The sequence below is a fragment of the Arachis stenosperma genome, chromosome 9 (genome assembly GCF_014773155.1).
Source record: "Arachis stenosperma cultivar V10309 chromosome 9, arast.V10309.gnm1.PFL2, whole genome shotgun sequence".
Lineage (NCBI taxonomy): Eukaryota > Viridiplantae > Streptophyta > Magnoliopsida > Fabales > Fabaceae > Arachis > Arachis stenosperma.
In genome coordinates this window covers 121708469-121726500 of record NC_080385.1, presented here as the reverse complement: position 1 = coordinate 121726500, position 18032 = coordinate 121708469, and the positions used below count along the sequence as shown (strand labels likewise).

The window sequence follows — 18032 nt, the reverse complement described above, 5'->3', positions numbered from 1 at the left end:
CATCCCTCCACGACAGTAGATTCCATCAGAGCTCAGGCTCGTGAGCTCATGCAATTGGCGTCAAACAAGTTGGTTCAAAAAAATAATAGCTCTGATTCAAGTAAATTGATTAAATGGATTTTCCTTCATGAAAACTTCATGAAACTCAATGTGGATGGCTCCTTCTTCAGTAGTAGCAACAACGGTGTATGTGGGAGAATCCTGTGTGATCACATGGGTTGTTTCTGTAAAGTTGATGTGAGTATTATCGTCAGTTAAGAATTTCACACAAATAATTCCGTTGATAGTATGGTTCCTAACCAACAAATAATACTCAATCAAAGTTTTAATATGGTTGTCACAAGTACAAACCCCAATAAAAACCGAGAGTATTTAAACATTGGGTCGTCTCACAAGAAATTGCAAAGTGATCAATTATTGGCTATGAAGAAAAAAGGGGGTTTGATTTGGCAATTGACAAGAAAAGTAAATAACAAGAAAGTAATGACAATTAACTAATAAAGGAAAGGAAAAGAGCTCTTGGCTAAGGCATGAAAATTGAGATCACCATCCTTGTCTACAAACCATGTATTGACAATTATGAGGGACTAACCCATCAAGTCTACTTCTATACTTGAAGTACATCAAATAAGCTTGATCAACATCAACACATTAGTCCTAACCTAGCTACTAATTGGTTTAGTAGTAGGCTAGCGTTAATGGGTATCAAATCAACCACTAAAGGTTCTCAAATCACCAATTCAATGGCACTCGATGACTCAAGGTCACCCAATTCCCTTAGCCTAGGCCAAGAGTATAGAAAACTACTCTAAAACTTGTAAAAACATTTTATCAAACACCTAGAGTGCAATAAAAGTAAACAACACAAAATGCAAGAATTAATAAAAGCTATAACTAACATAAGCGAAAAATCAACAATAGCAACTAAGATAAACATAAAAGACATGGAAACATAAAATTGCATTAAAAGAAAATAAAAATCAACAAGAGTACATGAACATAAAAGCAACAAAATAAAGGGAATAACAAGTAAAATTAGAAGAGCAAAGATGTAACAAGAAATTAAAAGGGAAAACCAAATCAAAACAAGAATTTAAAGTTGGATCTAAAAAAATTTGACCTAAACTACCTGATAAACCATTATTTTATGATTCATATTGTGTTTAATTGAGTGGTTTTTATAAAGTCTTTACCCACTTATTCATATGATTAGCATGTATTTACAATTCCTTCCCAAATTGTTCTATGATTGAAAACTTGCTTCCTAAAGATCTTTTAATTGTATATTTTTATTCTCCTTTATACCATTCGATGCCGTGATCTGTGTGTTAAGTGTTTCAGGCTTCATAGGGCAGGAATGGCTTAGAGAATGGAGAGGAAGCTTGCAAAAAGGGAAGGAGCACAAGAAATAAAGAAGACAACTTGCGGACAGCGACGCGCATGCATGGCTGACGCGTGCGCACGAATTGGACAAAATCACAGCGATGCGTACGCATGCTTGACGCGTACACGTCGATTGGAGTTCGCACAAATGACGCGAGCGCGTGCCTGACGCACACGCGTGGAGAGGGAAATCACTTAATGACGCGTACGCGTGTTCGACGCGTACGCGTGACATGCGCGATCTGCAGAAATTACAGAATACGCTGGAGACAGTTTTGGGCCGTGTTTTAACCCAGAGTTCGGCCCAGAAACACAGATTAAAGTCAGGAAACATGCAGAGACTCATCAGATCAGATCATACAACATACATTCATACATAGTTTTAGGATTTAGATGTAGTTTTTAGAGAGAGAGGTTCTCTCCTCTCTCTTAGGAATTAGGATTAGGATTTAGGATTTCTATTATGTTCAGACTACTTCTCTTTAATTACAGGTTCAATGTTTCATTTATTTTCTCAATTTAACTTATGAACTTTTCCATGTTGGATGTGATTTCTTTTATTAATAATTGAGGTATTTTAGACATATGATTTTTATTTAGTTTCTTATATTCTTAGTTCTAGTTGATTAATTGGTAACTCTTGAGTTGTCAAACTCATCGTGATTGATAATTGTTATCTTTGCTGATTGATTTAGATTCCTATAACTCTAGTCTTTCCTTAGGAGTTGACTAGGACTTTAGGTGTTAAATTGGTTTGTCCACTTGACTTACCTTCATAGTTAGAGGTTGATTGAGTGGGAGCAAAAATATAATTCTCATCACCATTGATAAGGATAATTAGGATAGGACTTCCAATTTTCATACTTTGCCAGGAGTTTTTCTTTGCTATTGATTTATTAATTCCTGCAATTTATTTCTCTTGTTCAAACCTTTTCAAAACCCAAACATACTGTTTTCCATAACCAATAATAAACACACCTCCCTGTAATTCCTTGAGAAGATGACCTGAGGTTTGAATACTTTGGTTTATAAATTTTATTGGGTTTGTTACTTGTGACAACCAAACTTTTGTACGAGAGGATTTTCTATTGGTTTAGAAGCTATACTTACAACGCGATCATATTTTTATATTTCTTTACCGACAGGAAATCCGATCGTCGAAATGGCGCCATTGCCGGGGAATTGCAAACGTGTGCCTTATTATTGGTTATTGTAAATATTTTTCAAATTTTTTTTTCAGATTTTTGTTTTAAAATTTTTATCTTATCTTATCTTATTTTTCAAAATTCAAATCTTTTTTTCAATAAAAAATCATATCTTTTTCAAAATCTTATCTTATCTTTTTCAAAATCTTATCTTATCGTTTTTCAAAAATCATATCTTTTTCAAAATATTTTCTTTTTGTTAGTTTTTGTTTTTATTTTCTCCTACTACTATGAACTCTCACCCCTTTGGCTATGAGTCTGGTTACAATTATGTTGCATGAAGAGGAAATTACAATGAGAACATGCATCAAGGTTGGAACAATCAAAGATGGGACGAGCCACAAGGACTTGATTAACCCTCATGGCAACAACCACCTCCAATGGACTATCAACAACCATTCTGTGATGCATACCAAGATGATGGCTATGGTGAGCGCTCTTTTGATTATCAACAACCACCACCATATGTCTATGAACCCCCTCTTCAACATAACCTTGGACCACCATACTCACAAGTCCCTTACCACCACTCACCTCCATATGACCCTAATCCTTACCCACCACACCAACCACAATATGAACCATACCCAGAACCACCACCTCAATATTCATCATCTCAATATCCTTATCAAAAAGAACCACTTCCGTATCATGAACCTGTTTTCCAAAAAAATGAACCCTCCTATCCACCCCAAACCTCCATGGAGAACACACTTACCTCCCTCAGGGGTCTCACCTCTAAACTCCAAAATCTTATATCCTGCATGGACCAATCCTCTACCTCGAATACTCAACCCTCAAGCTCCAATGCACTTTCATCTCAACCACAGAATGATCTCTCCATCCCATCACCACCATCCATGGAAGAGCACCCACATCCATCAATCCAAGAGCAACATGATCCCAATGCTGCTATTGACATGGAACAAGAGAGAAGGAATCATCTTCGCAAATCCATACTTCATAAGGAGCTAGAGGAGGCACTAAAGGTGAAGGTAGAAGAGAACTTTGTAGATAAAGGAGTAGTTGAAGGGAGTTATAGAAAAGAAACCATCAAGAAGGAGTACAATTTTATACTTAAACAACTAGATCAAGCGATAAATCGATTACCTTCCCGACGTTCGGACATTCAAGGAATGGTGCGCAAAATTGTGAACAATACTTTTCACAACTCTCATAATCCCCGGTCATGAACCCCAAAAACTTGGTAGTTCAATCCCATGGCATTACACAACTTCGCACAACTAACCAGCAAGTGCACTGGGTCGTCCAAGTAATACCTTACGTGAGTAAGGGTCGATCCCACGGAGATTGTTAGTATGAAGCAAGCTATGGTCATCTTGCAAATCTTAGTCAGGCAGACTCAAATGTATATGGTGATGAACGAAAATAACATAAAAGATAAAGATAGAGATACTTATGTAATTCATTGGTAGGAACTTCAGATAAGCGCATGAAGATGCCTTCCCTTCCGTCTCTCTGCTTTCCTACTGTCTTCATCCAATCCTTCTTACTCCTTTCCATGGCAAGCTCGTGTAGGGTTTCACCGTTGTCAATGGCTACCTCCCATCCTCTCAGTGAAAGCGATTGCATATGCTCTGTCACAGCATAGCGGAATTCAGCTGTCGGTTCTCGGTCAGGCCGGAATAATATCCATCGATACTTTTGCGTCTGTCACTAACGCCCCGCCTGCTAGGAGTTTGAAGCACGTCACAGTCATTCAGTCATTGAATCCTACTCAGAATACCACAGACAAGGTTAGACCTTCCGGATTCTCTTGAATGCTGCCATCAGGTCCTGCCTATACCACGAAGATTCCGATTAAAGAATCCAAGAGATATTCACTAGAGCCTTGGTTGCTTGTAGAACAAAAGTGGTTGTCAGTCACCTTGTTCATAAGTGAGAATGATGATGAGTGTCACGGATCATCACATTCACCAAGTTGAAGAACAAGTGATATCTTAGAACAAGAACAAGCGGAATTGAATGGAAGAACAATAGTAATTGCATTAATACTCGAGGTACAGCAGAGCTCCACACCTTAATCTATGGTGTGTAGAAACTCCACCGTTGAAAATACATAAGCATAAGGTCTAGGCATGGCCGAATGGCCAGCCTCCCAATAATCTAAGATAGCATAAAATGAAGATAGCTACCAAAAGTCCTTTTTTAATACAATAGTAAAAGGTCCTACTTATAGATAACTAGTAGCCTAAGGTTTACAGAAATGAGTAAATGACATAAAAATCCACTTCCGGGCCCACTTGGTGTGTGTTTGGGCTGAGCAATGAAGCAATTTCGTGTAGAGACTCTTCTTGGAGTTAAACGCCAGCTTTTATGCCAGTTTGGGCGTTTAACTCCCATTTGGGTGCCAGTTCCAGCGTTTAACGCTGGAATTTCTTGAGGTGACTTTGAACGCCGGTTTGGGCCATCAAATCTTGGGCAAAGTATGGACTATCATATATTGCTGGAAAGCCCAGGATGTCTACTTTCCAACGCCGTTGAGAGCGCGCCAATTGGGCTTCTGTAGCTCTAGAAAATCCACTTCGAGTGCAGGGAGGTCAGAATCCAACAGCATCTGCAGTCCTTTTTAGTCTCTGAATCAGATTTTTGCTCAGGTCCCTCAATTTCAGCCAGAAAATACCTGAAATCACAGAAAAACACACAAACTCATAGTAAAGTCCAGAAAAGTGAATTTTAACTAAAAACTAATAAAAATATAATAAAATCTAAACTAAATATTCTAAAAACATACTAAAAACAATGCCAAAAAGCGTACAAATTATCCGCTCATCACAACACCAAACTTAAATTGTTGCTTGTCCCCAAGCAACTGAAAATCAAACAAGATAAAAAGAAGAGAATATGCAATGAATTCCAAAAACATCTATGAAGATCAGTATTAATTAGATGAGCGGGGCTTTTAGCTTTTTGCCTCTGAACAGTTTTGGCATCTCACTCTATCCTTTGAAATTCAGAATGGTTGGCTTCTTTAGGAACTCAGAATCCAGATAGTGTTATTGATTCTCCTAGTTAAGTATGATGATTCTTGAACACAGCTACTTTATGAGTCTTGGCCGTGGCCCAAAGCACTCTGTCTTCCAGTATTACCACCGGATACATACATGCCACAGACACATAATTGGGTGAACCTTTTCAGATTGTGACTCAGCTTTGCTAAAGTCCCCAATTAGAGGTGTCCAGGGTTCTTAAGCACACTCTTATTGCCTTGGATCATAAATTTATTCTTTCTTTTTCTTTCTTTTTCTCTTTTTTTTTTTCGTTTCTCTTTTTTTTTTCGTTTCTTTCTTTTTTTTTTGTATTCACTGCTTTTTCTTGCTTCAAGAACCATTTTTAATGATTTTTCAGATCCTCAGTAACATGTCTCCTTTTTCATCATTCTTTCAAGAGCCAACCTTCATGAACCACAAATTCAAGATACATATGCACTGTTTAAGCATACATTCAGAAGACAAAAGTAATGCCACCACATCAAAATAATTAAACTATTATAAAATTCAAAATTCATGCAATTCTTTCCTTTTTTTCTCAATTAAGCACGTTTTTATTCAAGAAAGGTGATGGATTCATAGGACATTCATAACTTTAAGGCATAGACACTAAGACACTAATGATCACAAGACACAAACATGGATAAACATAAGCATAAAATTCGAAAAACAGAAGAATAAAGAGCAAGGAAATTAAAGAACGGGTCCACCTTAGTGATGGCGGCTCTTTCTTCCTCTTGAAGATCCTATGGAGTGCTTGAGCTCCTCAATGTCTCTTCCTTGTCTTTGTTGCTCCTCCCTCATGATTCTTTAGTCTTCTCTAATTTCATGAAGGATGATGGAGTGTTCTTGATGCTCCACCCTTAGTTGTCCCATGTTGGAACTCAATTCTCCTAGGGAGGTGTTCAGTTGCTCCCAATAGTTTTGTGGAGGAAAGTGCATCCCTTGAGGTATCTCAGGGATCTCATGATGAGAGGGGTCTCTTGTGTGCTCCATCCTTTTCTTGGTGATGGGCTTGTCCTCATCAATGGGGGTGTCTCCTTCTATGTCAACTCCAACTGAATAACAGAGGTGACAAATGAGATGAGGAAAGGCTAGCCTTGTCAAGGTGGAAGACTTGTCCGCCACCTTATAAAGCTCTTGGGCTATAACCTTATGAACTTCCACTTCTTCTCCAATCATGATGCTATGAATCATGATGGCCCGGTCTAGAGTAACTTCGGACCGGTTGCTAGTGGGAATGATTGAGCGTTGAATGAACTCCAACCATCCTCTAGCCATGGGTTTGAGGTCATGCCTTCTCAATTGAACCGGCTTGCCTCTTGAGTCTCTCTTCCATTGTGCGCCCTCTTCACATATGACTGTGAGGACTTGGTCCAACCTTTGATCAAAGTTGACCCTTCTTGTGTAAGGATGTTCATCTCCTTGCATCATAGGCAAGTTGAACGCTACCCTCACACTTTCCGGACTGAAATCCAAGTATTTCCCCCGAACCATAGTAAGATAATTCTTTGGATTCGGGTTCACACTTTGATCATGGTTCTTGGTGATCCATGCATTGGCATAGAATTCTTGAACCATCAAGATTCTGACTTGTTGAATGGGGTTGGTAAGCACTTCCCAACCTCTTCTTCGGATCTCATGGCGGATCTCCGAATATTCACCCTTTTTGAGTGAAAAGGGGACCTCGGGGATCACCTTCTTCAAGGCCACAACTTCATAGAAGTGGTCTTGATGCACCCTTGAGATGAATCTATCCATCTCCCATGACTCGGAGGTGGAAGCTTTTGCCTTTCCTTTCCTCTTTCTAGAGGTTTCTCCGGCCTTGGATGCCATAAATGGTTATGGAAAAACAAAAAGCAATGCTTTTACCACACCAAACTTAAAATGTTTGCTCGTCCTCGAGCAAAAGAAGGAAGAAGAGAGTAGAAGAAGAAGAAATGAGGAGAAAGGGAATGGCTTAGTATTCGGCCAAGGGGGAGAGAGATGGTGTTTAAGGTGTGTGAAAATGAAGGAGTGAAGGAGGGTTTATATAGGAGAGAGGGAGAGGGATGTTCGGCCATTTTGGGTGGGTTTGGGAGGGAAAGTGGTTTGAATTTGAAGGGTGAGGTTGGTGGGGTTTTGTGAAGGATGGATGTGAGTGGTGAAGGGGGGAAGAGGAGAGAGGGTGGTGGTGGGGAAGGTGGGGGTCCTGTGGGGTCCACAGATCCTGTGGTGTCAAGGAAAAGTCATCCCTGCACCAAATGGCATCAAAATCCACGTTTTGAGCCATTTCTGGCGTTAAACGCCGGGCTGATGCCCATTCCTGGCGTTTAACGCCAGGTTCTTGCCCTTTTCTGGCGTTTAACGCCAGTCTGGTGCCCCTTTCTGGCGTTAAACGCCCAGAATGGTGCCAGACTGGGCGTTAAACGCCCGCCTGCTAGGCTTACTGGCGTTTGAACGCCAGCAACATCTTCCTCCAGGGTGTGCTGTTTTTCTTCCTGTTTTTCATTTTGTTTTTGCTTTTTTCATTGATTTTGTGACTTCTTATGATCATCAACCTACAAAAAAGATAAAATAACAAAAGGAAATAGTTAATTATAAAACATTGGGTTGCCTCCCAACAAGCGCTTCTTTAATGTCATTAGCTTGACAGAGGACTCTCATGGAGCCTTACAGATATTCAGAGCAACGTGGGAACCTCCCAACACCAATCTTAGAGTTTGAATGTGGGGGTTCAACACCAAACTTAGAGTTTGGTTGTGGCCTCCCAACACCAAACTTAGAGTTTGACTGTGGGGGCTCTGTTTGTCTCTAATTTGAGAGAAGCTCTTCATGCTTCTTCTCCATGGTGACAGAGGGATATCCTTGAGCCTTAAACACCAAGGATTTTTCATTCACTTGAATGATCAGTTCACCTCTATCAACATCAATCACAGCCTTTGCTGTGGCTAGGAAGGGTCTGCCAAGGATGATGGATTCATCCATGCACTTCCCAGTCTCTAGGACTATGAAGTCAGTAGGGATGTAATGGTCTTCAACTTTTACCAAAACATTCTCTACAAGTCCATGAGCTTGTTTTCTTGAGTTGTCTGCCATCTCTAGTGAGATTTTTGCAGCTTGCACCTCAAAGATCCCTAGCTTCTCCATTACAGAGAGAGGCATGAGGTTTACACTTGACCCTAAGTCACACAGGGCCTTCTTGAAGGTCATGGTGCCTATGGTACAAGGTGTGGAAAACTTCCCAGGATCTTGTCTCTTTTGAGGTAATTTCTGCCTAGACAAGTCATCCAGTTCTTTGGTGAGCAAAGGAGGTTCATCCTCCCAAGTCTCATTTCCAAATAACTTGTCATTTAGCTTCATGATTGCTCCAAGGTATTTAGCAACTTGCTCTTCAGTGACATATTCATCCTCTTCAGAGGATGAATATTCATCAGAGCTCATGAAAGGCAGAAGTAAGTCCAATGGAATCTCTATGGTCTCATTTTGAGCCTCAGAATTCCATGGTTCCTCATTGGGGAACTCAGAGGAGGTTGGTGCACGCCCATTGAGGTCTTCCTCAGTGGCGTCCACCTCCTCTCTTTCCTCTCCATATTCGGCCATGGTTATGGCTTTGCACTCTCCTTTTGGATTTTCTTCTGTATTACTTGGGAGAGTACTAGGAGGGAGTTCAGTAATTTTCTTGCTCAGCTGTCCCACTTGTGCCTCCAAATTCCTAATGGAGGACCTTGTTTCAGTCATGAAACTTTGAGTGGTTTTGATTAGATCAGAGACTATTGTTGCTAAGTCAGAGGTATTCTGCTTAGAACTCTCTGTCTGTTGCTGAGAAGATGATGGAAAAGGCTTGCCATTGCTAAACCTGTTTCTTCCACCATTATTGTTATTGAAACCTTGTTGAGGTCTTTCTTGATTCTTCCATGAGAAATTTGGGTGATTTCTCCATGAAGAATTATAGGTGTTTCCATAGGGTTCTCCTAGGTAATTCACCTCTTCCATTGAAGGGTTCTCAGGATCATAGGCTTCTTCTTCAGATGGAGCATCCTTAGTACTGCTTGGTGCATTTTGCATTCCAGACAGACTCTGAGAAATCAAATTGACTTGTTGAGTCAATATCTTATTCTGAGCCAGTATGGCATTCAGAGTATCAATCTCAAGAACTCCTTTCTTCTGACTTGTCCCATTGTTCACAGGATTCCTTTCAGAAGTGTACATGAATTGGTTATTTGCAACCATTTCAATTAGCTCTTGAGCTTCTGTAGGCGTCTTCTTCAGATGAAGAGATCCTCCAGCAGAGCTATCCAAAGACATCTTGGATAATTCAGAGAGACCATCATAGAAAATACCTATGATGCTCCATTCAGAAAGCATGTCTGAGGGACATTTTCTGATTAATTGTTTGTATCTTTCCCAAGCTTCATAGAGGGATTCTCCATCCTTCTGTCTGAAGGTTTGGACTTCCACTCTAAGCTTCCTCCATTTTTGAGGTGGAAAGAACTTTGCCAAGAAGGCATTGACTAGCTTTTCCCAAGAGTCCAGGCTATCTTTAGGTTGTGAGTCCAACCATATTCTAGCTCTGTCTCTTACAGCAAAAGGGAATAGCATCAGTCTGTAGACCTCAGGGTCAACCCCATTAGTCTTGACTGTGTCACAGATTTGCAAGAACTCAGCTAAAAACCGATGAGGATCTTCCATTGGAAGTCCATGGAACTTGCAATTCTGTTGCATTAGAGAAACTAATTGAGGCTTAAGCTCAAAGTTGTTTGCTCCAATGGCAGGGATAGAGATGCTTCTCCCATAGAAGTTGGGAGTAGGTGCAGTAAAGTCACCCAGCACCTTCCTTGCATTGTTGGCATTGTTGTTGTTTTCGGCTGCCATGTGTTCTTCTTCTTTGAAGAATTCGGTCAGGTCCTCTAAAGAGAGTTGTGCTTTGGCTTCTCTTAGCTTTCTCTTCAAGGTCCTTTCAGGTTCAGGATCAGGCTCAACAAGAATGCTTTTGTCTTTGCTCCTGCTCATAAGAGAGAGAAGAGAACAAGAAGATGTGGAATCCTCTATGTCACAGTATAGAGATTCCTTGAGGTGTCAGAGGAAAAGAAAAAATAGAAGAAAGAAGGTGGAAGAATTCGAACTTTATTAGATAGAGTTCGAATTGTGCATTAAGAAGGAGTAGTACTCCATAAATAGAAGGATGTGAGAATGAGGGAAGTAATTTTCGAAAATTAAGTGAAAGATTTTGAAAAATATTTTTGAAAAACATTACTTAATTTTCGAAAATGAGAGTGGGAAAGAAATAAGATGATTTTTGAAAAAGATTTGAAATTAGAAGTTAAAAAGATTTGATTGAAAACTTGTTTTGAAAAAGATGTGATTAAAGAGATATGATTGAAAAGATTTGATTTGAAAACAATTTTAAAAGATATGTTTTGAAAACAATTTTTAAAAGATTTGATTTTGAAAATTAATGACTTGGCTAACAAGAAAAGATATGATTCAAACATTAAACCTTCCTCAACAGAAAAGGTAACATATTTGAGATGTTCAATCAAATCATTAATTGTTAGTAAGTATCTTTGAAAAAGGAAAGGAATTGATTTTGAAAACATTTGATTGAAAAGATATGATTTGAAAAAGATTTGATTTTGAAAAACTTTGAAAACTTGAAAAAAAAAATGATTTGAAAAACAAAATCTTCCCCCTTTGCCATCCTGGCGTTAAACGCCCAGAATGGCCTCCATTCTGGCGTTTAACGCCCAAAATGCACCCTTTTTGAGCGTTAAACGCCCAACCAGGTACCCTGGCTAGCGTTTAAACGCCAGTCTGTCTTCTTCACTGGGCGTTTTGAACGCCCAGCTTTTTCTGTATAATTCCTCTGCAGCATGTTCTGAATCTTCAATTCTTTGTATTATTGACTTGAAAAGACACAAATTAAAAATATTTTTGGATTTTTAATAATCAAAATGCAACAAGAATGAAATAACAATGCATGCAAGACACCAAACTTAGCAGTTTGTATACTACTGACACTATATGAGACACATAAACATTCAAGCCAAAAGAATTCAAAGATCAGAGTAAGAAATCATCAAGAATTATTTGAAGATCCTTAAGATACATGAATGAATGTATGCAATTGACACCAAACTTAAGATGAGACTAGACTCAAACAAGAGATTTTTGGATTTTATGATTTTTTTGATTTTTTTGTGTTTTTCGAAAATTAAGTGGAGAAAGATATCAAAATTCTTAATGAGAATTCCAGGAATCAGTGCAATGTTAGTCTAAGACTCCGGTCCAGGAATTAGACATGGCTTCACAGCCAGCCAAGCTTTCAAAGAAAGCTTCGGTCCAAAACACTAGACATGGCCAAAGGCCAGCCAAGCCTTAGCAGATCACTGCTCCAAAAGCAAGATTGATAAAAATCAACAGCTCTTGTGATGATAAGTTGAAACCTCGGTCCAATGAAATTAGACATGGCTTCTCAGCCAGCCAGATGTCAACAAATCATCATGAAACTCTAGAATTCATCTTCAAGAATTTCGAAAAAAAAAATACCTAATCTAAGCAACAAGATGAACCGTCAGTTGTCCAAACTTGAACAATCCCCGGCAACGGCGCCAAAAACTTGGTGCGCGAAATTGTGAACAATACTTTTCACAACTCTCATAATCCCCGGTCATGAACCCCAAAAACTTGGTAGTTCAATCCCATGGCATTACACAACTTCGCACAACTAACCAGCAAGTGCACTGGGTCGTCCAAGTAATACCTTACGTGAGTAAGGGTCGATCCCACGGAGATTGTTAGTATGAAGCAAGCTATGGTCATCTTGCAAATCTTAGTCAGGCAGACTCAAATGTATATGGTGATGAACGAAAATAACATAAAAGATAAAGATAGAGATACTTATGTAATTCATTGGTAGGAACTTCAGATAAGCACATGAAGATGCCTTCCCTTCCGTCTCTCTGCTTTCCTACTGTCTTCATCCAATCCTTCTTACTCCTTTCCATGGCAAGCTCGTGTAGGGTTTCACCGTTGTCAATGGCTACCTCCCATCCTCTCAGTGAAAGCGATTGCATATGCTCTGTCACAGCATAGCGGAATTCAGCTGTCGGTTCTCGGTCAGGCCGGAATAATATCCATCGATACTTTTGCGTCTGTCACTAACGCCCCGCCTGCTAGGAGTTTGAAGCACGTCACAGTCATTCAGTCATTGAATCCTACTCAGAATACCACAGATAAGGTTAGACCTTCCGGATTCTCTTGAATGCTGCCATCAGGTCCTGCCTATACCACGAAGATTCCGATTAAAGAATCCAAGAGATATTCACTAGAGCCTTGGTTGCTTGTAGAACAAAAGTGGTTGTCAGTCACCTTGTTCATAAGTGAGAATGATGATGAGTGTCACGGATCATCACATTCACCAAGTTGAAGAACAAGTGATATCTTAGAACAAGAACAAGCGGAATTGAATGGAAGAACAATAGTAATTGCATTAATACTCGAGGTACAGCAGAGCTCCACACCTTAATCTATGGTGTGTAGAAACTCCACCGTTGAAAATACATAAGCATAAGGTCTAGGCATGGCCGAATGGCCAGCCTCCCAATGATCTAAGATAGCATAAAACGAAGATAGCTACCAAAAGTCCTTTTTTAATACAATAGTAAAAGGTCCTACTTATAGATAACTAGTAGCCTAAGGTTTACAGAAATGAGTAAATGACATAAAAATCCACTTCCGGGCCCACTTGGTGTGTGTTTGGGCTGAGCAATGAAGCAATTTCGTGTAGAGACTCTTCTTGGAGTTAAATGCCAGCTTTTATGCCAGTTTGGGCGTTTAACTCCCATTTGGGTGCCAGTTCCAGCGTTTAACGCTGGAATTTCTTGAGGTGACTTTGAACGCCGGTTTGGGCCATCAAATCTTGGGCAAAGTATGGACTATCATATATTGCTGGAAAGCCCAGGATGTCTACTTTCCAACGCCGTTGAGAGCGCGCCAATTGGGCTTCTGTAGCTCCAGAAAATCCACTTCGAGTGCAGGGAGGTCAGAATCCAACAGCATCTGCAGTCCTTTTGAGTCTCTGAATCAGATTTTTGCTCAGGTCCCTCAATTTCAGCCAGAAAATACCTGAAATCACAGAAAAACACACAAACTCATAGTAAAGTCTAGAAAAGTGAATTTTAACTAAAAACTAATAAAAATATAATAAAATCTAAACTAAATATACTAAAAACATACTAAAAACAATGCCAAAAAGCGTACAAATTATCCGCTCATCAAGGAACACCCATGGCTTCATGTGGAGAATCTACTGAAGAATGTGGCATGATGGAGAAGTTAGACACTCCGGTGGATAGTGAGCAACATGATTTTGTATTGGAACAATTGGAAGAAGCTGTGCCTGCCATTGAAGAGGAAGAAGTGGTTGAAGACTTAGGAGATGCTGAACCTCCATAGGAAAGTCAAGTTATAGAGCCTCCTTCCCAGCATTTGAAATTGATGTTGAGGAGGGTGCACAACCTCCAAGGCATCTCATGACTGAAGATTTTGAAAGGGATGATCAAGAGATGGAATCGATCATTGATGAATTCTTATCTATATTTGAATCCTCTCCCATTTAACTTGACTTGGAGATGAAAGAAGAAGAAGCACAACCTCCCATACCCTTGGTGAACAATGAAGAAGAGATTGAATTGGAAGAAATATACCAAGGGAAAGAGGTTGATATTGACGAAGATTGCAAAGAGGTAGAAGTTGTCAAAGAAGAGCACACGGGAGTGGAGCTTACAAGATCCTTAGAAACACCTCTCCCAAAGCCATTACCGTCTAATACAAAATTCAAGTGGGTAAAATTCTCTTCCTTAACCTTTACTTTCCCACTTGAATATGGGCTTCTAGAGACGGATGGTCAACTTAGAGCTCTTTGTGGCATTAAGAGCAAGAAGAAGATGGTTAGTGGTTGGAGTTGTCCGGCAAGGTTCAACATAGTTGTGTGCTCAAAGTTTAAATGCAAGGGTTGGTGTAAAGCTCAACTGAATGGGTCTAGGAAGTTGTTTGGCTGCTTTAGTAAGAATTCAGATTGCTTGCTACCCGGATGGAATCATAATGATCAACAAGAAGACGGGTACAAAAGCAAGGTTTGGGACCCTGGAATTCATTCTGGCAATCAACACTCTTGGGGCCTTGTCACTTGCTTTAACTTACTTGAAGGCTTTTTGCGCCTAGTTTGGGATCCTGGATGCTACTGGAATTCCAAACATTGGTGGAGATTTTTGGATGAATTCAAGCACAAGCCACTATAACAAGAATCCATCAAATGTCCAACTTAAGGACTTTAACTAAAAGTGCTAGGTGGGAGACAACTCACCATGGTATGATCGTTCATTTTTCAGTTTAGTTTGTTTTTAAATTTTGATTGAACCTGGAATTTTGCATAACATTCATTGCATTCCATTCTACATATTGCATTAAAAAAAGAGGGGGGGATCGACGCGCAATCGTCTACGATGCGCACGCGTCGTATGTGACTACGCAACTAAACAGTGAATTGCGCGAGAGACGCGCGGGAGGGGTGTGTGGTGCATAAGCCACCCCACGCGTACGCGTGCCTCACATGTGCGCGTCCCTTGTGATATTTACCACCCACGCGTAAGCGTCAACGACGCATACGCGTGGATGCCCAAATCGGCGTAAAGAGCAACTGGACAGAGGATTATGCTGCCCTTGCGAGGGTCTTGTGTGAAAGGCACAAATTCATTCACGTGTACACGTCCCTGACGCGTGCGCGTCATGTTCCCTTTATGGCCCCCACGCGTACGCGTGGGCGACGCTTACGCGTCGCATGCCTCGTTCAGTTTTTATGCGTTCGCATCTTTCTTCTCTCATTTCTACTTTTTTCTTCTTTCTTTCTTACTTTCTTCTTCTTCATTCCTTTAACCTCTCACCCTCTTCAATTCCATCCTATTTCATTTAATTTATTTGCATACTTTCATTCATTGCATTATTTTCATTGGTGTTAGAAATCTATTTGGGACATTATTTCCTATATTTTGCTTGTGGATTATTAAAGAATTGTTTGACAATTATATATTATTTTTATAGGGTTGCTTGCATGTTCAATTTAATACTTTTCACAACTTATTTCCCATGCATGCTGTGTGTTTGTGAAAACGCCCGTATGGCACTGTGAATTCTTAATTATTCTATCCTTCTACTCTAATGCCTATTTTTCACCAAACCCTTCCAATATTTTATTAATTAAATATAATTGTCAATACAAATATTATTGTTAGTTTCTTACGACTGATAATACATTTTGGCTTTTAATGCTTGATCTATGCTACTCATGCCTTTGCTCGCATGCCAATAAACATCTTGCATTTAGTTGCCTCAATTTATCATGCTATATTTTCATGATGTCCTAATTTCATGGAGTCGCGACCATGTGTTAACGACATTCTTCTTTACTTTGGCATGATTATCACTCGTACTGCCATCTCCCTTGCTCTATCCCTTTGACTTCATGTCCCTTTCTCTTCTCCCTTTTCAGGATGGCAACCAGGAAGGGTAAAGAGAAAGACTCTACAACGAGCACCAGCTGAGGAACTACAAACCCCGCCCACCTGCACATCTTTGCATGCACCGAGGATGGTGCAATCTCTAAGTGTGGGGAGGTTGATACCGATCTCTGTGGGTTAGTACCTTTCTATCTCAACACCAATGTTTAAATTAGTTGTTGCATTTGCATGTTTGTTTGATTTTGTGCATATTTTACCACTTGGTTTAAGTAATATTTTCTTTTTCAAGAAAACTTTCTATAGCATTTCACTAATTGAATTAAACTTTTCAAAAAACTTGTTTGAAGAAATATTATATTGGAACATGATTTAGAGCTCGAACACACAAAACCAATGAGATTTTGAGCCTATTTGATTGGTTGCATTTTATCAACCAATATATTTTATTTTTGTGTGTTTTTCTCTCTAAAATTGTGATCTTTGTCTTGCTTAATTCTATATTTCCCTTGTTTGATGTATGCATGAACTTATATGATTGAGGCCTTTGTTTCACTGAGCCTACATACCCATACGGTCTTACCCTTCATTACCCTTTGCAAACCAATGTTGAGTCTATTATACTCCTTTGTTCTTTATTTTAGCTCATCACTAACTCTAAGCAAAAAACAATAATGTCCTTAATTTGAATCCTTGATTAGCTTAGACTAGTGAAAGTGCTCATGAATTAAGTGTGGGAAAAGTGGGTTTGGAAACGTTTGGTTTGGGAATTGAGTATGATAGACTTTCTGTGAAAATGTGAAAAATGTTGAGAACATGTTTATGCATTCAATACCTTAATCGTATGCATTGAGAAAAACAAAAAAAAGGAGAGAAAAAGAAAAGAAAAAGAGCTGAAAAATAAAAAGGGGACAAAATGCCCCAAAATAAATGGTGAAATCAATGCATATGAGTTGTACCTAAATTTGAGATGCATGAATATGTGGTAAACATCGTTAATGAACAGTTAAATTCTGCGTTGTAATTACATGGATTGTCCTAAGTTAGGTGGGAAGTTAAGTTAATTAAGGATTCAGATTTTAGTCCACTTGGCCAAATACAATCCTACCTTGACCCTAACCCCATTACAACCTGGTGCGCGAAATTGTGATCACTACAACTTCGCACAACTAACCAGCAAGTGCACTGGGTCGTCCAAGTAATACCTTACGTGAGTAAGGGTCGATCCCACGGAGATTGTTGGTATGAAGCAAGCTATGGTCATCTTGTAAATCTTAGTCAGGTAAACTCAAATGTATATGATGATGAATGAAAATAATATAAAGATAAAGATAGTGATACTTATGTATATCATTGGTGTAAGAGCTTCAGACAAGCGTATGAAGATGCCTTCCCTTCCGTCTCTCTGCTTTCCTACTGCCTTTATCCAATCCTTCTTACTCCTTTCCATGGCAAGCTCGTGTAGGGTTTCACCGTTGTCAATGGCTACCTCCCATCCTCTCATTGAAAACGATTGCATATGCTCTGGTCACAGCATAGCGGAATTCATCTGTCGGTTCTCAATCAGACCGGAATAGAATCCAGTGATTCTTTTGGCGTCTGTCACTAACGCCCCGCCCTCAGGAGTTTGAAGCACGTCACAGTCATTCAATCATTGAATCCTACTCAGAATACCACAGACAAGGTTTAGACCTTCCGGATTCTCTTGAATGCCGCCATCAAGTCCTGCCTATACCACGAAGATTCCGATGAAAGAATCCAAGAGATATTCACTAGAGCCTTGGCTGCTTGTAGAACAAGAATGGTTGTCAGTCACCTTGTTCATAGGTGAGAATGATGATGAGTGTCACGGATCATCACATTCATCAAGTTGAGGAACAAGTGATATCTTAGAACAAGAACAAGCGGAATTGAATGGAAGAACAATAGTAATTGCATTA

At 39.6% G+C, this 18032-nt stretch overlaps 1 non-coding gene across 1 annotated transcript; it reads left to right on the top strand.

Annotated features, from left to right (window-relative positions):
* The first annotated feature begins 9940 nt into the window (after positions 1 to 9940).
* On the top strand, positions 9941 to 10048 carry LOC130952459 (small nucleolar RNA R71). The gene has a single exon (XR_009074638.1). It is a non-coding gene; the product is annotated as a small nucleolar RNA R71 (small nucleolar RNA).
* Positions 10049 to 18032: the final 7984 nt, after the last annotated feature.